General features: G+C 42.9%; 1 long non-coding RNA gene and 1 pseudogene across 1 annotated transcript; both read left to right on the top strand.

Moving 5' to 3' along the window:
- The first annotated feature begins 8,944 nt into the window (after positions 1 to 8,944).
- Positions 8,945 to 10,047, top strand: LOC112423589 (keratin, type I cytoskeletal 18 pseudogene; annotated as a pseudogene).
- A 1,071-nt stretch (positions 10,048 to 11,118) lies between these two features.
- LOC139358963 (uncharacterized) lies at positions 11,119 to 14,187 on the top strand. The gene is made up of 4 exons (XR_011614457.1): positions 11,119 to 11,218; positions 12,269 to 12,388; positions 13,115 to 13,231; positions 13,777 to 14,187. It is a non-coding gene; the product is annotated as an uncharacterized lncRNA (long non-coding RNA).
- Positions 14,188 to 14,615: the final 428 nt, after the last annotated feature.

The following is a 14,615-nucleotide window of genomic DNA, read 5'->3' on the forward strand; positions in this document are numbered from 1 at the left end:
AAAACTCAGCAAGAAAAAAAAATTTTTTTTTAAGATTACAGAATGGAAAGGAAGAGATAGACCTGTCTTTATTCACAGATAATATTATATATGTTGCAAAAGCTAAGGGATTTTTTAACTGCTTTACTAGTAAGCAAATTTAGCAGGTCACAGGATAAAAAGGCAATAGAGAAAGACAAATCTCTATACACTGTAATGACTGATACTAAAAGTAATACTTTTGCAATACCATAAAAAACATCAAATACTTAGGAATACATTTAATAAAATATGTGTAAAACCTCTACATTAAAGGCTATAAAATAATGTGTTCTGGCTGGGCACGGTGGCTTATGTCTATAATCCTAGTACTTTGGGAGGTGAGGCAGGCAGATCACCTGAGGTCAGGAGTTCGAGACCAGCCTGGCCAACATGATGAAACCCCGTCTCTACTAATAAAAAAAAAATACAAAAATTAGCCAGGTGTGGTGGTGCATGCCTGTAATCCCAGCTACCCAGGAGGCTGAGGTAGGAGAATAGCTGGAACCCGGGAGGTGGAGGCTGCAGTGAGCCGAGATCACACCACTGCACTCCAGCCTGGGCAATGGAACCAGGCTCTATCTCTAATAATAATAATAATAATAATAAATAATGTGTACTGAGATAAAATAAAGATGAAATAAGCAAATGAGGAGATATAGTATGGTCACTGATTAGAAGACTTAATATTTATAAGATAGCAATTTGCCCCAAATTTATCTAATGATTCAATGCAATCCCAATCAAAATCTTGACAAACCACTCCATAGTGGCAAAAAGCAAATCGGTGACTGCCTAGGGGCCAGGGTGGGTTGGGGATTAAGGAAACAGAAGAGTCAGAGGGAAACTCCTGGGCTGATGCTCGTGTCCGTTGTCTTGATTGTGATGACGGCTCACACAGGAACACACGTTTCATAACTTACTAAACTGTGTACTTTAAATGTGTGTCACTTATTGTATGTCGATTATAGCTCAATGACACTGTTTTCTAAAATATCTTAATCTCAGCAGTTATTTTGTTATGTTTTAGTTTTGTTTTCTGTTTTTTGCTTTTTTCAAACAGTCTCACTCTGCCACCCAGGCTGGAGTGCAGTGGAGCAGTCTCAGTTCACTGCAACCTCTGTCTCCCAGGTTCAAGCGATCCTCCTACCTCAGCCTTCTGAGTTGCTGGGATTACAGGCACATGCCACTATGCCCAGTTATTTTTTTTGTATTTTTGGTAGAGACAGGGTTTCGCCATATTGCCCAGGCAGGTCTTGAACTCCTGACCTCAAGTGATCCACCCACCTCGGCCTCCCAAAGTGCTGGGATTACAGGCGTGAGCCACCGCACCCAGACCTAGCAGTCATTTTTAAAGTTAAAAGTTGATTCTTTTTTTTAAATAAAGAAAAGAGGTTTAATTGGCTCACAATTCTGCAGGCTATATAAGGATGGCTCCAACATCTGCTCAGCTTCTGTCAAGGACCTCTGGAACTTTGCAATCACAGCAGAAGGTGAAGGAGAGGCAGGCACTGCACATGGCAAGAGCAGAGCAAAAGAGATGCGGAAGCAGCGCCACACACTTTTAAACAAGCAGGTCTCATGAGTACGCACTCACCATCCAGAGGACACCACCAAGCCATAATGGATCCGCCCCCATGATCCAATCACCTCCCACCAGGCCCCACCTGCAACATTGGAGGTAATCAACGTGAGATTTGGGTGGGGACAAATATCCAAACTACATCATTCTGCCCCTGGCCCCCCCAAATCTCATGTCCTTCTCATACTGCAAAATACAATCACACCTTCCCAATAGTCCCCTGAAATCTTAACTCATTCCAGCATTAACTCAGAAGCCGCAGGTCCGATCTAAAGTCTCATCTGAGACCTACTCCTCAGTACAGTTTCTGTGTTAGACCACTCGTGCATTGCTATAAAGAAGTACATGAGACTGAATAATTCATAAAGAAAAGAGAATTAATTGGCTCATGGTTCTGCAGGCTGTACAATCATGGCTTCAACATCTGCTTGGTTTCCGTGAGGGCCTCCAGAATCATCACAGTTGATTCCAAAATGTAAGCAGAAATTGGAAAACCTTGAATTGCTAATAAAAAGTCTTCAAAAAGAAAAATAAGATTGGAGGACTTTTATGATACAATTTCAAGACTTGCTATAAAGTTATGATAGTGAAGACAGTACAATAATGGCATAAACATAGACCAATAAAAGCACTAGAACAGAATAGAGGCCAGACAGAAACTCACATTTATACGGTCAATTGATTTATTTTTACCTTGGGTGCTAAAGCAAGTTAGGGATAGAAAAATCTTTTTAACAAATGCTGCCCAAACAACTGACTATACCTATATCTATAACCCCAAGGGGTTACCCTCCATTCTTTAGCTGAGTACTGATCAGTGCATGCATGTGAGGAAGTGACCTCAGATTAGAAAAAAAAACACTGGAACAAAGCTTAAAATCAAGCCTCAGAAGGATCTGACTGTTTCCAAGTAACTGATCTAATGCCCAGAAAATTTTGTAAAAAAATATTTAAAGGAATACAGGTGAAATTAATTAATTAATTAAACCACACCCAACAATGAGAGTTCACAATTTCTTGTACCTAATCAAAAATCAGCATCCATGCAAAGAGGTAGAAAAAGACAGGTCATAATATGGGGAAAAATCAGTCAGTAGAAACAGACCCAGAAATGACATCGATGATAGAATTATCAGACAAAGATACTAATACAACCCTAAGAAATAGACTCTATTTGTTCAAGAAAATAAAGGCAAGCATGCACCTGATAATAACAGACATGAAAGAGTTTTTTAAAAGACCTAAGACAGAGTTTAAGAGATTAAAAACACACAACAAATTAGACAACACAGAAGAAAAGTCAGGTGAATATGGATATGTAAGACTAAGAAGTTATCAAAAAACATGGGAAAATAAGTGAAATATAATGAGCAAAGCATGAAATGACCTATATGCATGTCATTGGAATCTCAGAAAAGAAAAGCGATGGGGAAGAGGGGTGGACACAAAAAAAATGTTTGGAAAAATAGTGGTCATATTTTTTTCAAATTTAATGAAAACTATCAATCTGTAGATCCAAAAATCTCAATGAACTCAAGCATAAGAAACATGAAGAAAAACACACCAAGGTGCCTCATAATCAAATTTCTGCAAACAGATGTTGTTAAAGGAAAGCATTAAAAGCAGCAAGAGACCAAAAAAAGACACATCACACACAGAAGAACAAAGACAAAGGTTACAGAAAGTTTTTTAGAAGAAACAATAGAGGTCAGAAGATGGGTGACACCATCACTTTGAAGTATTGATGGAGAATTAATTGTCAAGTTTGAACTCTATATAGAGATAATATATTTTTAATGAAGACAAGGTAAAGATTTAATTTAACGTAAGAAACTGACAGATTTGATCCCAAGCAGACCAGCACTACAAGAAATGCTAAAAGACCTCCTTTGGACAGAAGGAAAATGATGCACATACTAAGCAGAAACCTGAATAAACACCTAAGAATGAAGACCATCAAAAATGGGGATCAGGCTGGGCACGGTGGCTCACACCTGTAATCCCAGCATTTTGAGAGACCACAGCAGGAGGATCACTTGAGCCCAGGAGTTTGAGACCAGCCTGGGCAACATAGGAAGACCCTGTCTTTAAAAAAAAAAAAAAAAAACTACACAAATTAACTGGGTGTGGTGGCATGTATCTGTAGTCCCAGCTACTCAGGAGGCTGAGGTGGGAGGATCGCTTGAGCCTGGGGAGGCTGAGGTTGCAGTGAGCCAAGTCACACCATTGCCCTCCAGCCTGGGCAACAGTGAGACCCTGCCTCAGAAACAAAACAAAACAAAAGTGATAATCATGTCAGTAAATGTAAAAGACATTTTTAAAATTGTTTATGCCCTTTAAAAGATTATTTCTGTTTCAGGCAAAAATAATAACAATGTATTGTGAGATTTATAATAAATGTAGAAGTAAAATCAAGGTGGTACTAGTGCAAAAGCAGAGAGATGTAAAGGGAAGGGCACTGTCATGGGAGCTTCACACTCCATGTGAAGGGGTGCAGGAGTCCTCGAATGTTAACTGTGATGAGTTGAAGATGTCTACAATAAATACTAGAGCAACTACTTTTAAAACACAGGATGGGGGGTAGCTAAAATGCCAATGGAGGAAATAAAGTAGAACTATTAAAATATCCAATAAAGGCAAAAGAAGGAAAGAGAAGCAAAGAATAGATGAGACAAGTAGCGGGAGAGAAAGCAAAGCAAAAGATTTAAATTCAATCGTAACTATATCACCTTCAATGTAAGTAGTCCAGACACTCTAATTTAAAGGTAAAGATTGTGAGACTGATTTCAGTTTTTTGTTGGTTTTTTGTGTTTTGTTTGTTTGTTTGTTTGTTTTTTGAGACAAAGTCTCACTCTATCGCCAGGCTGGAGTGCAGTGGCACAATCTTGGCTCACTGCAACCTCCACCTCCCGAATGAGCCACCATGCCCAGCTAAGTTTTTTTTTGTTTTTTTTTTTTAAGGTAAAACTCTATATACTGATTACAGAACGTCAACATTAAACATAAAGACACACATAGGTTAAGAGTAAAAAGATGGAAAAAGGCTGGGCGTGCTGGCTCATGCCTGTAATCCCAGCACTTTGGGAGGCCAAGGCGGGTAGATCACCTGAGGTCAGGAGTTTAAGACCAGTCTGGCCAACATGGTGAAACCCTGTCTCTACTAAAAATACAAAAAATTAGCCACAGTGGCGGGTGCCTGTAATCCCAGCTACTCTGGACAGGAGAATCGCTTGAACCCAGGAGATGGAGGTTGCAGTGAGCTGAGATCACACCACTGCACTCCAGCCTGGGTGACAAGAGTGAAATTCCATCTCAAAAAATAAATAAATAAATAAATAAAGATGGAAAAATATATGCCTTCTTAAGATTAACCTCAAAAATCTCAAAGTGTGGATATTAATATTGGAAAGGTAGAGTTTAGAGAAAATAATATTACCAATAATACAGAAGGTCGTTTAATGATGAAGGGGTCCCTGCATCAAGAGACAACTAATTCTAAAGGTTTATGCACTTGTTAACAGAAATTCAAAATGCATACAGCAAAACTGACAGAACAGAACTGAAAGAAGGAATAGACATATCTACAGTTGTAACTGGAGATTTCATTACTCCTGTTTAATAATATAATGATTAGATAGAAAATTGGTAGAATATAAAAGATTTGAACATTATCAACCACATAACCTAATCAACATATAAAGCACTCCACCCACAATAGCAGAAAGCACACTGTTTTCAAGTAGCACAAAACATTTACCAAGATAGACAATTTCCTGGGCCCTAAAGCAAGTCTCAGAAAGTTGGAATGGGTTTAAATCAGACAAAGTATATTCTCCGACCACAATTAGGTTAAATTAGAAATCAATAATGGGGAGATGCCTGGAAAATGTCCAAGTATTTTGAAACTAAAAAACACATTTCTAAATAATTCACTATTTAAAGAAGAAATCACAAGTGAAATTATCATTTTTAACTAAATGAAAATGAAAACTTCACATATCAAAATATGTGGGATACAGCTAATGCAGTGCACAGAGGGAAATTTTTTTATTGGTAAATGCTCCTATTAGAAATGAAGAAAGTTTTCAAATTGACTTAAACTTGCATCTTAAGAAATCAGACAAAGTAGAGCTAAGTAAGTAGAAAAAAGGAATGATGAGAAGCAGAAATTAATTAATTGGAAAACAGGAGAAAAACAAAGAAAATAAATAGAAACAAAGGTTTGCTCTTTTAAGTAAGTTGTTAAAATTAATACACCGGTAGCCAGACTAATCATGACCGAAAGAGAGCAGACACAAGTTTTCAGCATCGTGAATGAGAGAGGAGATACCACTACAGACCCTACAGACATTAAAAGGATAATATGAACACTGTGATGCCAATACGTCACACAACTTAGATAAACTTTCGACAAATTCCTTGAAAGTGTTCATACTGCCGAATCTCACTCAAGAAGAAATAGACAACCTAAATAACTTTATACCTAGTAAAGAAATTTAATTTGTAGTGAAAAAAAACCTTCCAACAAAGAAAACTCCAGGTCCAAATGGCTCCGCTTGTGAATTTTACCAAACATATAAAGAAGAAATAATGCCAGTTCTATACAAACTCTTTCATAAAATTGAAAATGTTGGAACACACCTCAATTCATTCTGTAAGGCCAGCAATATCCTGATATTAAAACTAGACAAAAATATTACAAGAAAAAAAAAAAACTACAAACCAACATCTCTCACAAAACTTCTTAAACAAATTTTAGCATATCAAATTTAGATTCACACACACACACACACACACACACACACACACACACAGATAGAAAGAATAATGCACCTTGTTAGCATGGGGCTTACCCAAGGAGGGCAAGTGTGGTTTAACATCTGAAAATCAATGTAATTCACCATCTTAAAAGGCTAAATAAGAAAAACATTAGATAAAAGAAATAAGACGTGGTGTCCAACAGATGAGTTGGGTGATTATAATTAATGTTAATTGATTATACATTTCAAAATAGCTAGAAGGGAGTAATTTGAATGTTCCTAGTGTAAAGAAAAGATAAATATCCATCCATTGTGATTGCAATTACCCTGATTTGATTATGTAAATGTATCAAATTATCACCTGTACCTCGAAAATATGCACAGCTATTATTTATCGATTAGTTAAAAATATTTTCAAAGAACAATATAATCCTCGCAATAGATACAGAAAAGACATTTGACAAAATCCAACATCCATTCCTGATTTTCCTTTTTTAAACTCAACAAACTAGAGATAGAAGATTACTTTCTCAACCTGAAAAACGGCATCTAAGGAAAATCCACAGTTAATATCATAGTCAATGATGAAAAGCTAAATGCTTCCTCCTTCCCCCCCAAATCAGAAATGAGGCAAGTATGCCTACTCTTACCACTTGTACTTAACGTCGTATTGGAGGTGCTTACCAGTGTATTGAGGCACAAAAAATAAAAAGAAATAAAGGCATCCAGATAGGAAAGGATGTACTAAAACTATCTTTATTCATAGACAACATGACTGTTTCTGTTGAAAATCTAAACAAATCTACAAAAACCCACAAGAACTAATAAGTGAGTCTGGCAAGGTTTCAGGATACAAAATCTATAGATAAAAATTAATTGCTTTCTATATACCAGCAATGAACCATCAGAAATTGAAATTTTAGAAAATAACCATTTAACATAGCATAACATGAACTATTGAGGATATAAACAAGAATTGTTCACTGGAAGCTATGGAACATTGGCAAGAGAAATTAAAGACCAAAATAAATAGGGTGATACAATGTGTTCATGGAGTGAAAGACTCAACGTTGTTGTGATGGTTACTATTACATGTCAACTTGCCTGGGCTAAGGGATGCCCAGGTAGCTGGTAGAACATGATTTCTGGGCGTATATGGGAGGGTGTTTCTGAACGAGATTAGAATTTAAATCAGTAGACAGAGTAAAGACATCCACCTTTATAAATGTGGGTGGGCAAAAATGCAGAGGAAGGATGAATTCTCTCTCTCTCTTTCTGTTTCTCTTTCTCTCTCTCTCTCTCTCTCTCGTCTCTCTCCCCGCCCTCCTTGAATTGGGACATCCATCTTCTTCTATCCCTGGACACTAGAGCTCCTGGTTCTTAGGCCATCAGACTCTGAAACAGACACCAGCATTCTTCTGCCCCTACCCAGTACTCAGGCCTTCAGACTAAATGACAGCACCTGCACTCTTGCATCTCCAAGTTGCAGGTTGCACATCATGGGACTTTTTGACCTTCATGATTACATGAGCCAATCCCTACAATAAATCTTCTCTCATATCCATCTGACTAGCTGTATACAGATAGATAGATATACTATTGGTTCTGTTTCTCTGGAAACAGAAGAACCCTGAGAAAACCCAAACTAACGTAATTGTTATGATGTCAATTCTCCCCAAATTGATCTATAGATGTGCCACAGTCCCAATTAAAATCCCAACAGGCTTTTCTGGTAGAATTTGACAGGCCGATTCTAAAATTAATATGAAAATGCAAGCAACTCAGAATAACCAGAGTTGTTTTGAAAAAGAAGAACAAAGTTGGAGGATTTATACACTTGGTTTCAAGACTGATTATAAAGCTACAATAATCAAGACTGTGGAATTTGCATAAAGATGAACATATAGATCAATAGAAAATAGACTGTAGAAATAGACCCACACATATATAGTCAATTGATTTTCAACAAACGTTTAAATAAACTTTTTCAATAAAAAGTGCTGAAATGATTTCACAGCCGTATGTTTTTAAAAAATGAAACTTGAAACTTCACGTTTATACAAAAAGTCACTTGAAATGCATTGTAGATCTAAATGTAAGAGCTAAAGTAAAACTTTTTCAAGAAGATATAGGAGAAAATCTTTGTGACTTCAAGTTTGGCAAAATATATTACAAAAAGCACAAATTATAAAAAGAAAAATTGGATAAATTGAACTGCATCAAACTTAAAAGTGTTTGTTCCCTAAAACACACTGTTCCACAAATGAAAAGGAAAGTCACACACTAGAAGAAAGTACATACAAAATACGCATCGGACAAAGGGCTTGTATCTAGAATTATGTAAAAAACTCTTGCTCGGCGAAGCCCGAGTCCTGTCCTCTCGCCCTCCTCCCCGGACAGCTTGAGCTTCACCACTCACTCCACATTCTCCACCAACTACAGGTCCCTGGGCTCTGCCCAGGAGCCCAGCTATAGTGCCCGGCCAGTCAGCAGTGCAGCCAGCGTCTATACAGGCACTGGGAGCTCTGGTTCCAGGATCTCCGTGTCCCATTCCACCAGCTTCCAGGCCGGCATAGGGTCCGTGGGCCTGGCAACGGGGATGACCGGGGGTCTGGCAGGAATGGGAGGCACCCAGAACGAGGAGACTATGCAAAACCCGAACGACCGCCTGGCCTTCTACCTGGACAGAGTGAGGCACCTGGAGACCGAGAACCGGAAGCTGGAGAGCAAAATCTGGGAGCACCTGGAGAAGAAGGGACCCCAGGTCAGAGACTGGAGCCGTTACTTCAAGACCATCAAGGACCTGAGGGCTCAGAGCTTGGCAATTATTGTGGACAATGCCTGCATTGTTCTGCAAATCAACAACGCCTGTCTTGATGCTGATGACTTTAGAGTCAAGTATGAGACAGAGCTGGCCATGCGCCAGTTTGTGGAGAGCGACATCCATGGATTCCGCAAGGTCATTGATGACACCAACGTCACTCGGCTGCAGCTGGAGACAGAGATTGAGGCTCTCAAGGAGGAGCTGCTCTTCATGAAGAGGAACCATGAAGAGGAAGTAAAAGGCCTACAAGCCCAGATTGCCAGCTCTGGGCTGACCGTGGAGGTAGATCCCCAAATCTCAGGACTTCGCCAAGATCATGGCAGCCCTCCGGGCCCAAAATGACAAGCTGGCTCGGAAGAACGGAGAGGAGCTGGACAAGTACTGGTCTCAGCAGATTGAGGAGTGCACCACAGTGGTCACCACACAGTCTGCCAAGGTTGGAACTGCTGAGATGACGCTCATGGAGCTGCGATGTACAGTCCAGTCCTCGGTGATCCATTTGGACTCGATGAGAAGTCTGAAGGCCAGTTTGGAGAACAGCCTGAGGGAGGTGGAGGCCCCACTACACCTTGCAGATGGAGCAGCTCAACGGGATCCTGCTGCACCTGGAGTCACAGCTGGCACAGACCCGGGCAGAGGGACAGCACCAGGCCCAGGAGTAGGAGACCCTGCTGAACATCAAGGTCAAGCTGGAGGCTGAGATCGCCACCTACTGCCACCTGCTGGAACATGGCGAGGACTTCAATCTCCAGGCCCTGGACAGCAGCACGTCCATGCAAACCATCCAAATGACCACCACCCGCCAGATAGTGGATGGCAAAGTGGTTTCTGAGACCAATGACACCAAAGTTCTGAGACATTAAGGCAGCAGAATCAGGGTACCCTTTGAGGAGCAGAAGGCCAATAAAAAGTTCAGAGGTTAAAAAAAAAAAAACTCTTACAACTCAATAATTTTAAAAATCTGGCTGGGCAGGGTAGCTCACGCCTGTAATCCCAGCACTTTGGGAGCCTGAGGAGACAGATCACCTGAGGTCAGGAGTTCTAGACCAGCCTGGCCAATGTGGTAAAATCCTGTCTCTATTAAAAATATAAAAATTAGCTGGGCGTGGTTGTGCATGTTTTTAATCCCAGCTACTCAGGAGGCTGAGGCAGGAGAATCGCTTGAACCTGGGAGGTGTGGGTTGCAGTGAGCTGAGATCGCGCCATTGCACTCCAGCCTGGGCAACGAGAGCAAAACTCTGTCTGAAAAAAAACAAAAATTAAAACTTCCCAAAAATGGGCAGAAGATTTAAGCAAACACTTCACCAAAAAAGATATATAAATGGCAAATAAATACATTAAAATGATCTTCAACACCATTAGTCATTGGGGGAGGGGAGTACACATTTTAATCACAGCAAGATACCACTACATATCCACCAGAATACCTAAAATTTAAAGACCCTAACAAGTGTTGACAAAGATATGGAGCAACTAGAATGCATACATTGTTGGTAAGAATGTGAAATGGTACAACCACTTTAAGAATCAATATGGCAATTTCCCATAAAGTTAAACAAAATCGATGTGACCACACAATTCTATGTCTAGTTATTTATTCAATTAAAAAATGAAAGCATGTGTCCACATAAAAACTTGTACAAGAATATTCATAGCACTTTTATTTGTGATAGCCAAAAACTATCAAGAACTCAAACATCCGTCAACAGGAGAGTGGATAAATATTCCATTCTAAACCATGGAATATCATTTAACCACAGAAAGGAGCAAACTGCAACACATAGATGACTCTCAAAAACATTCTCCTAGGTGACAAAGCCTGATACAGAAGAGTATGTGCTGTGTGATGTCATCTATATGAACTTCTAGAATAGACAGGGCTCCTCTATGCTGATAGAAATTGGAACAGCACGGCTTGCGGGGGGTGGGGAGGGCAGGTGCTAGAGCCTGGGATCCACTGGGAGGGTGACCTGGTGAGAGATTTTACAGCTGTAGAAAATGTCCTCTACCTTGAGAGAGGCGTGTGACACGGGAGTAAGTTTGCCAAAATTCATCAAACTGTGCTAAGATCTGTGCACTTCACTGAATATAAACATCATTTAAATGTCTACTTCATTTAAAAAACAAAGAAGCTGATTGGAAGTGCTGAGCCCTTGGGTAGCGTTTTCTGACTGTGGTCTCCACTGCAGGTGATCTGGCAGAGCGCTTCCCCGCGGGGTCACTGGGGGTCAGAGTGTGAGGATTTCCACTTGGAAGGTCAGTGGAACTGACCCCAACCAAAATGATCCCCCAGCTCCCGCCTGCTGCATGTGAGGCCTGGCTGCCGGTGTTCCGGGGGCTGCAAGGAGAAAGAGGCGGGGGTCTCCAATATTCAGTACATGCCCTGCTTTTGGAGTGGCATCCCCCAATCCAGAGGCCTCTGCCCGACCCTTTCTTAAAATAAATCTGGGGTTTTCTGCCAGGCTCAGGGAGGGGCAATCTCCCAGCTGTGCAAGCAGTGGGAGTGGAGAGCTGTCTCTGTCCCTATCCCTCCCATGAGAGGAAGACTAACTGCTCTTGTTTGAAACAATCCTCCTTCACTCCCCTCCAGAAGTATCTGGCATCTCCAGCCTCCCAGCCCATTGTTGCTTCTCAGCTTTGCATGCTGCTGGCCGTGTTTCAGCTTCTCAAGCTCACCTAGTGGGTTACGGCTCATCCACCAGGTTTCCAGTCTCCCAAATGGTGCTTGGGCCTCCTCCCCTTTTCTCTTTCTGCTTGAAGGTAGTGTCTGTAAAGTGATCTTTACCATCATTTTAGTGGGATCTCAAGAAGAGGCAAATGTATGTGTGTGTGTGTCTGCCACCACCTTTCTCAGTAAGTCCAGTCTTTGCACCTTTTATCCTCATGGTTGCAATGTGGCTGCTCCTGCTCTGGGCATCAGATCCACATTCCAGGAAGGAAGAAGGGTGTGTGCCCTGAGACCATCCCCTTTGATGGGAAATCAAACTGGCAGACTTTCTCTTATGTCCATGGCCACTCCTAGCTGCAAGCGAACCTGGTAACTCCTGTTTTTAAGAGGGCAAACTTTTCACTCCAACAAAACAGGTTGTTTAAGGAGAATGGACAGTTACACATCCTGCTTGGGAGACAATCACTGAACCAGCGGGGAACACAGTGCATGATGGGCTGGTGGGGCGTGGGGGTCAGTACAGCATGACACAGAAGGCGAGCTGGTTCCTTGAGAGAAAAACAAAGTGCTGGCCCCAGAGGCGAAGAAGGGTTGCTGGCAGGCAGAGAGGACACTGGAGCCCACGGTAGATCCTCCTTGATCATTCACTCCCAGTTCCCTTCCTGCTCCTAGTTCAGTCCCTGACTCCTCTTTTCAGTGCCGTCACTGTCCCTGTCCTGCGACCAGAGTAGGGGATGGGAGGGGAGGTCTGCACGTTGCTGAGCCTTGTGGAAAGGTGACCGTGGACCTCTGGGAGGATGATCTCATCACTTTCTGAAGGAGACGTCGAGCTGAGATGCTAACAATAGCCAAGCACGATGCCGGCCTGATTGGAGAAGCTAAAAAAAGAAGCTCGTTCCAAAGCCTCATCAGGGAAGAGAAGGGCCACGAAGGCAGGTTTGCAGGGCTTTAGGGAGGAGGGGGAGAGGGATGCAGAGGGATGGACTGAGTGGCCTGAGTCTCAGCACAGCTGTGGCCATGGGCTGCCTCCATGTCCAGGAATGCCAGGTCTGCCATGCACCACCCACCTGCCCCCAAGTTTGCACAGGGCACCTGGGAAGACCTTCAGCCTTACTGGGCCGCCCCTTGAGTACCCTCTCTGGATCCTGGAGCTTGGCCTGCCTTGGGAGGAGGAGAAAATGGCCCGTGTCGCCAGAGAGCCCACAAAGTGCTGGCCTAGGTGAGCACTCTTTGTGCCTCGTGCCATGGAACTTTTGCCACAGCCCTACCCACTTTATGGAAGAGGAAACCGAGGCTCAGAAAATCAAGCTGGCAGACTTGCTCTGGAACTTCCTCTGGACATCTGGAGGGACGTCTTGTCAGCAGAGCAGGCTGGACTGGTGAGTTTCCTGCAGCTGAGAGTCCTGGCCAATGTGTTCAGCCCCCTCTGACCTCTCTGCACCCTTGATGTTTTTGAGCCTCATGGCTTGGCTCCCACCAACATCTTCTGTCTCCTCCCCCATGCCCCAAAGGCAGCCGGTGTAGAGGGTGGCAAATGACAACCTCAAGGCCAGAGAGGAGTATAACATGCCCACGGCCACATGGCCAGTAACAGGCAGAACTGGGGCTGGAACCCACGTCGCCTGCTTTCTGGCTTCTTCCTTACACCATAGCACAGCAGAGATGGCGTCAGGGGCGAGGCTGAACAGGCCAGCTAAAAGAGGGTGCTCGAACCCTGCCTGTGGCCACCAGGACCACACCCGGCTTTCTGCCATCAGCCTGGAGAGAAATAACGAGGCCCAAACTGATCTGCACTGAAAAGGCAAAGTTACAAATAAAGAACAGCTTCAAGCCCGATGATTGGAAACTTTGCTGTGTTGCCATCTGTCACAAATGCCACCGCATTCTTCGTAACCCCCAACGACATTTTCCTTTTCATTTTCAGCTTCACAAAGAGGATGCAGCCCTGCCTCCCAGCAGGAGTCAGTTCTGCTCTGAGACGTGAGGCTCACAATCAAATGAAGACTCCTACTGCTGCATCTTGAAGATAATGATGCTGTCACTCCGGGCCAGAACCACAGGAGTGGCAATGAGTGAACAGCCAGCAGAGTGGAGCAGCCACACTAATACAGGTGAGGCTGCAGCACTGCTGCAGCCCAGGGCTGGGCAAAACTGCCCTCCTGTGCCCCAGAAGCCAAGGCCTCTGAGATTGGTGCTGGGACGTCACACAGTGCAGGCAAATCACGTAGACCTCAGAGCAGGATCCCTGGCCATGAGAACTCAAAAGACATAGTCTTTAAAATGAAGACAGAAATCTGTATTTATTGCCACAATAAAGCTGTGTAACAAACTACCCCAAACTTGGGAGCTTCAAATAAGTGTTTATTTGGCTCACAGTTCAGCAGTTTTGGCTGGGCTCTGTGGTGCGATTCTTCTGGTCTTGGCGGAGCTCACCCACATGTCTGGTGGGCAGCCAGCTGCTGGCAATGAGGCTGAGTGCTCCTCACCCTCCCAGATTGAGCTGGGTGTGTCCTTGTGGCAATGGCAGAGGCACAGGAGAGCAACCAGAGGGTACACAGCCCCCTGAGACTCCAGCTCAAGATGGGCCACAGCCACTTCCACTTTGTCCTGTTGACCAACATGGATCACAGGGCCAGGCCCAGAGTGAGAAGTGGGCAGGCCAACCCAGCCCTGGTGAAATGGGCAGCTCCAGGGAAGGTAGAAAAGTGGGGCCATCACTGTGACCTAGCACCAATGCCTACCCCCGGGACTATAATCTAGAGG

Source organism: Macaca nemestrina, chromosome 15, assembly GCF_043159975.1.
Source record: "Macaca nemestrina isolate mMacNem1 chromosome 15, mMacNem.hap1, whole genome shotgun sequence".
NCBI lineage: Eukaryota > Metazoa > Chordata > Mammalia > Primates > Cercopithecidae > Macaca > Macaca nemestrina.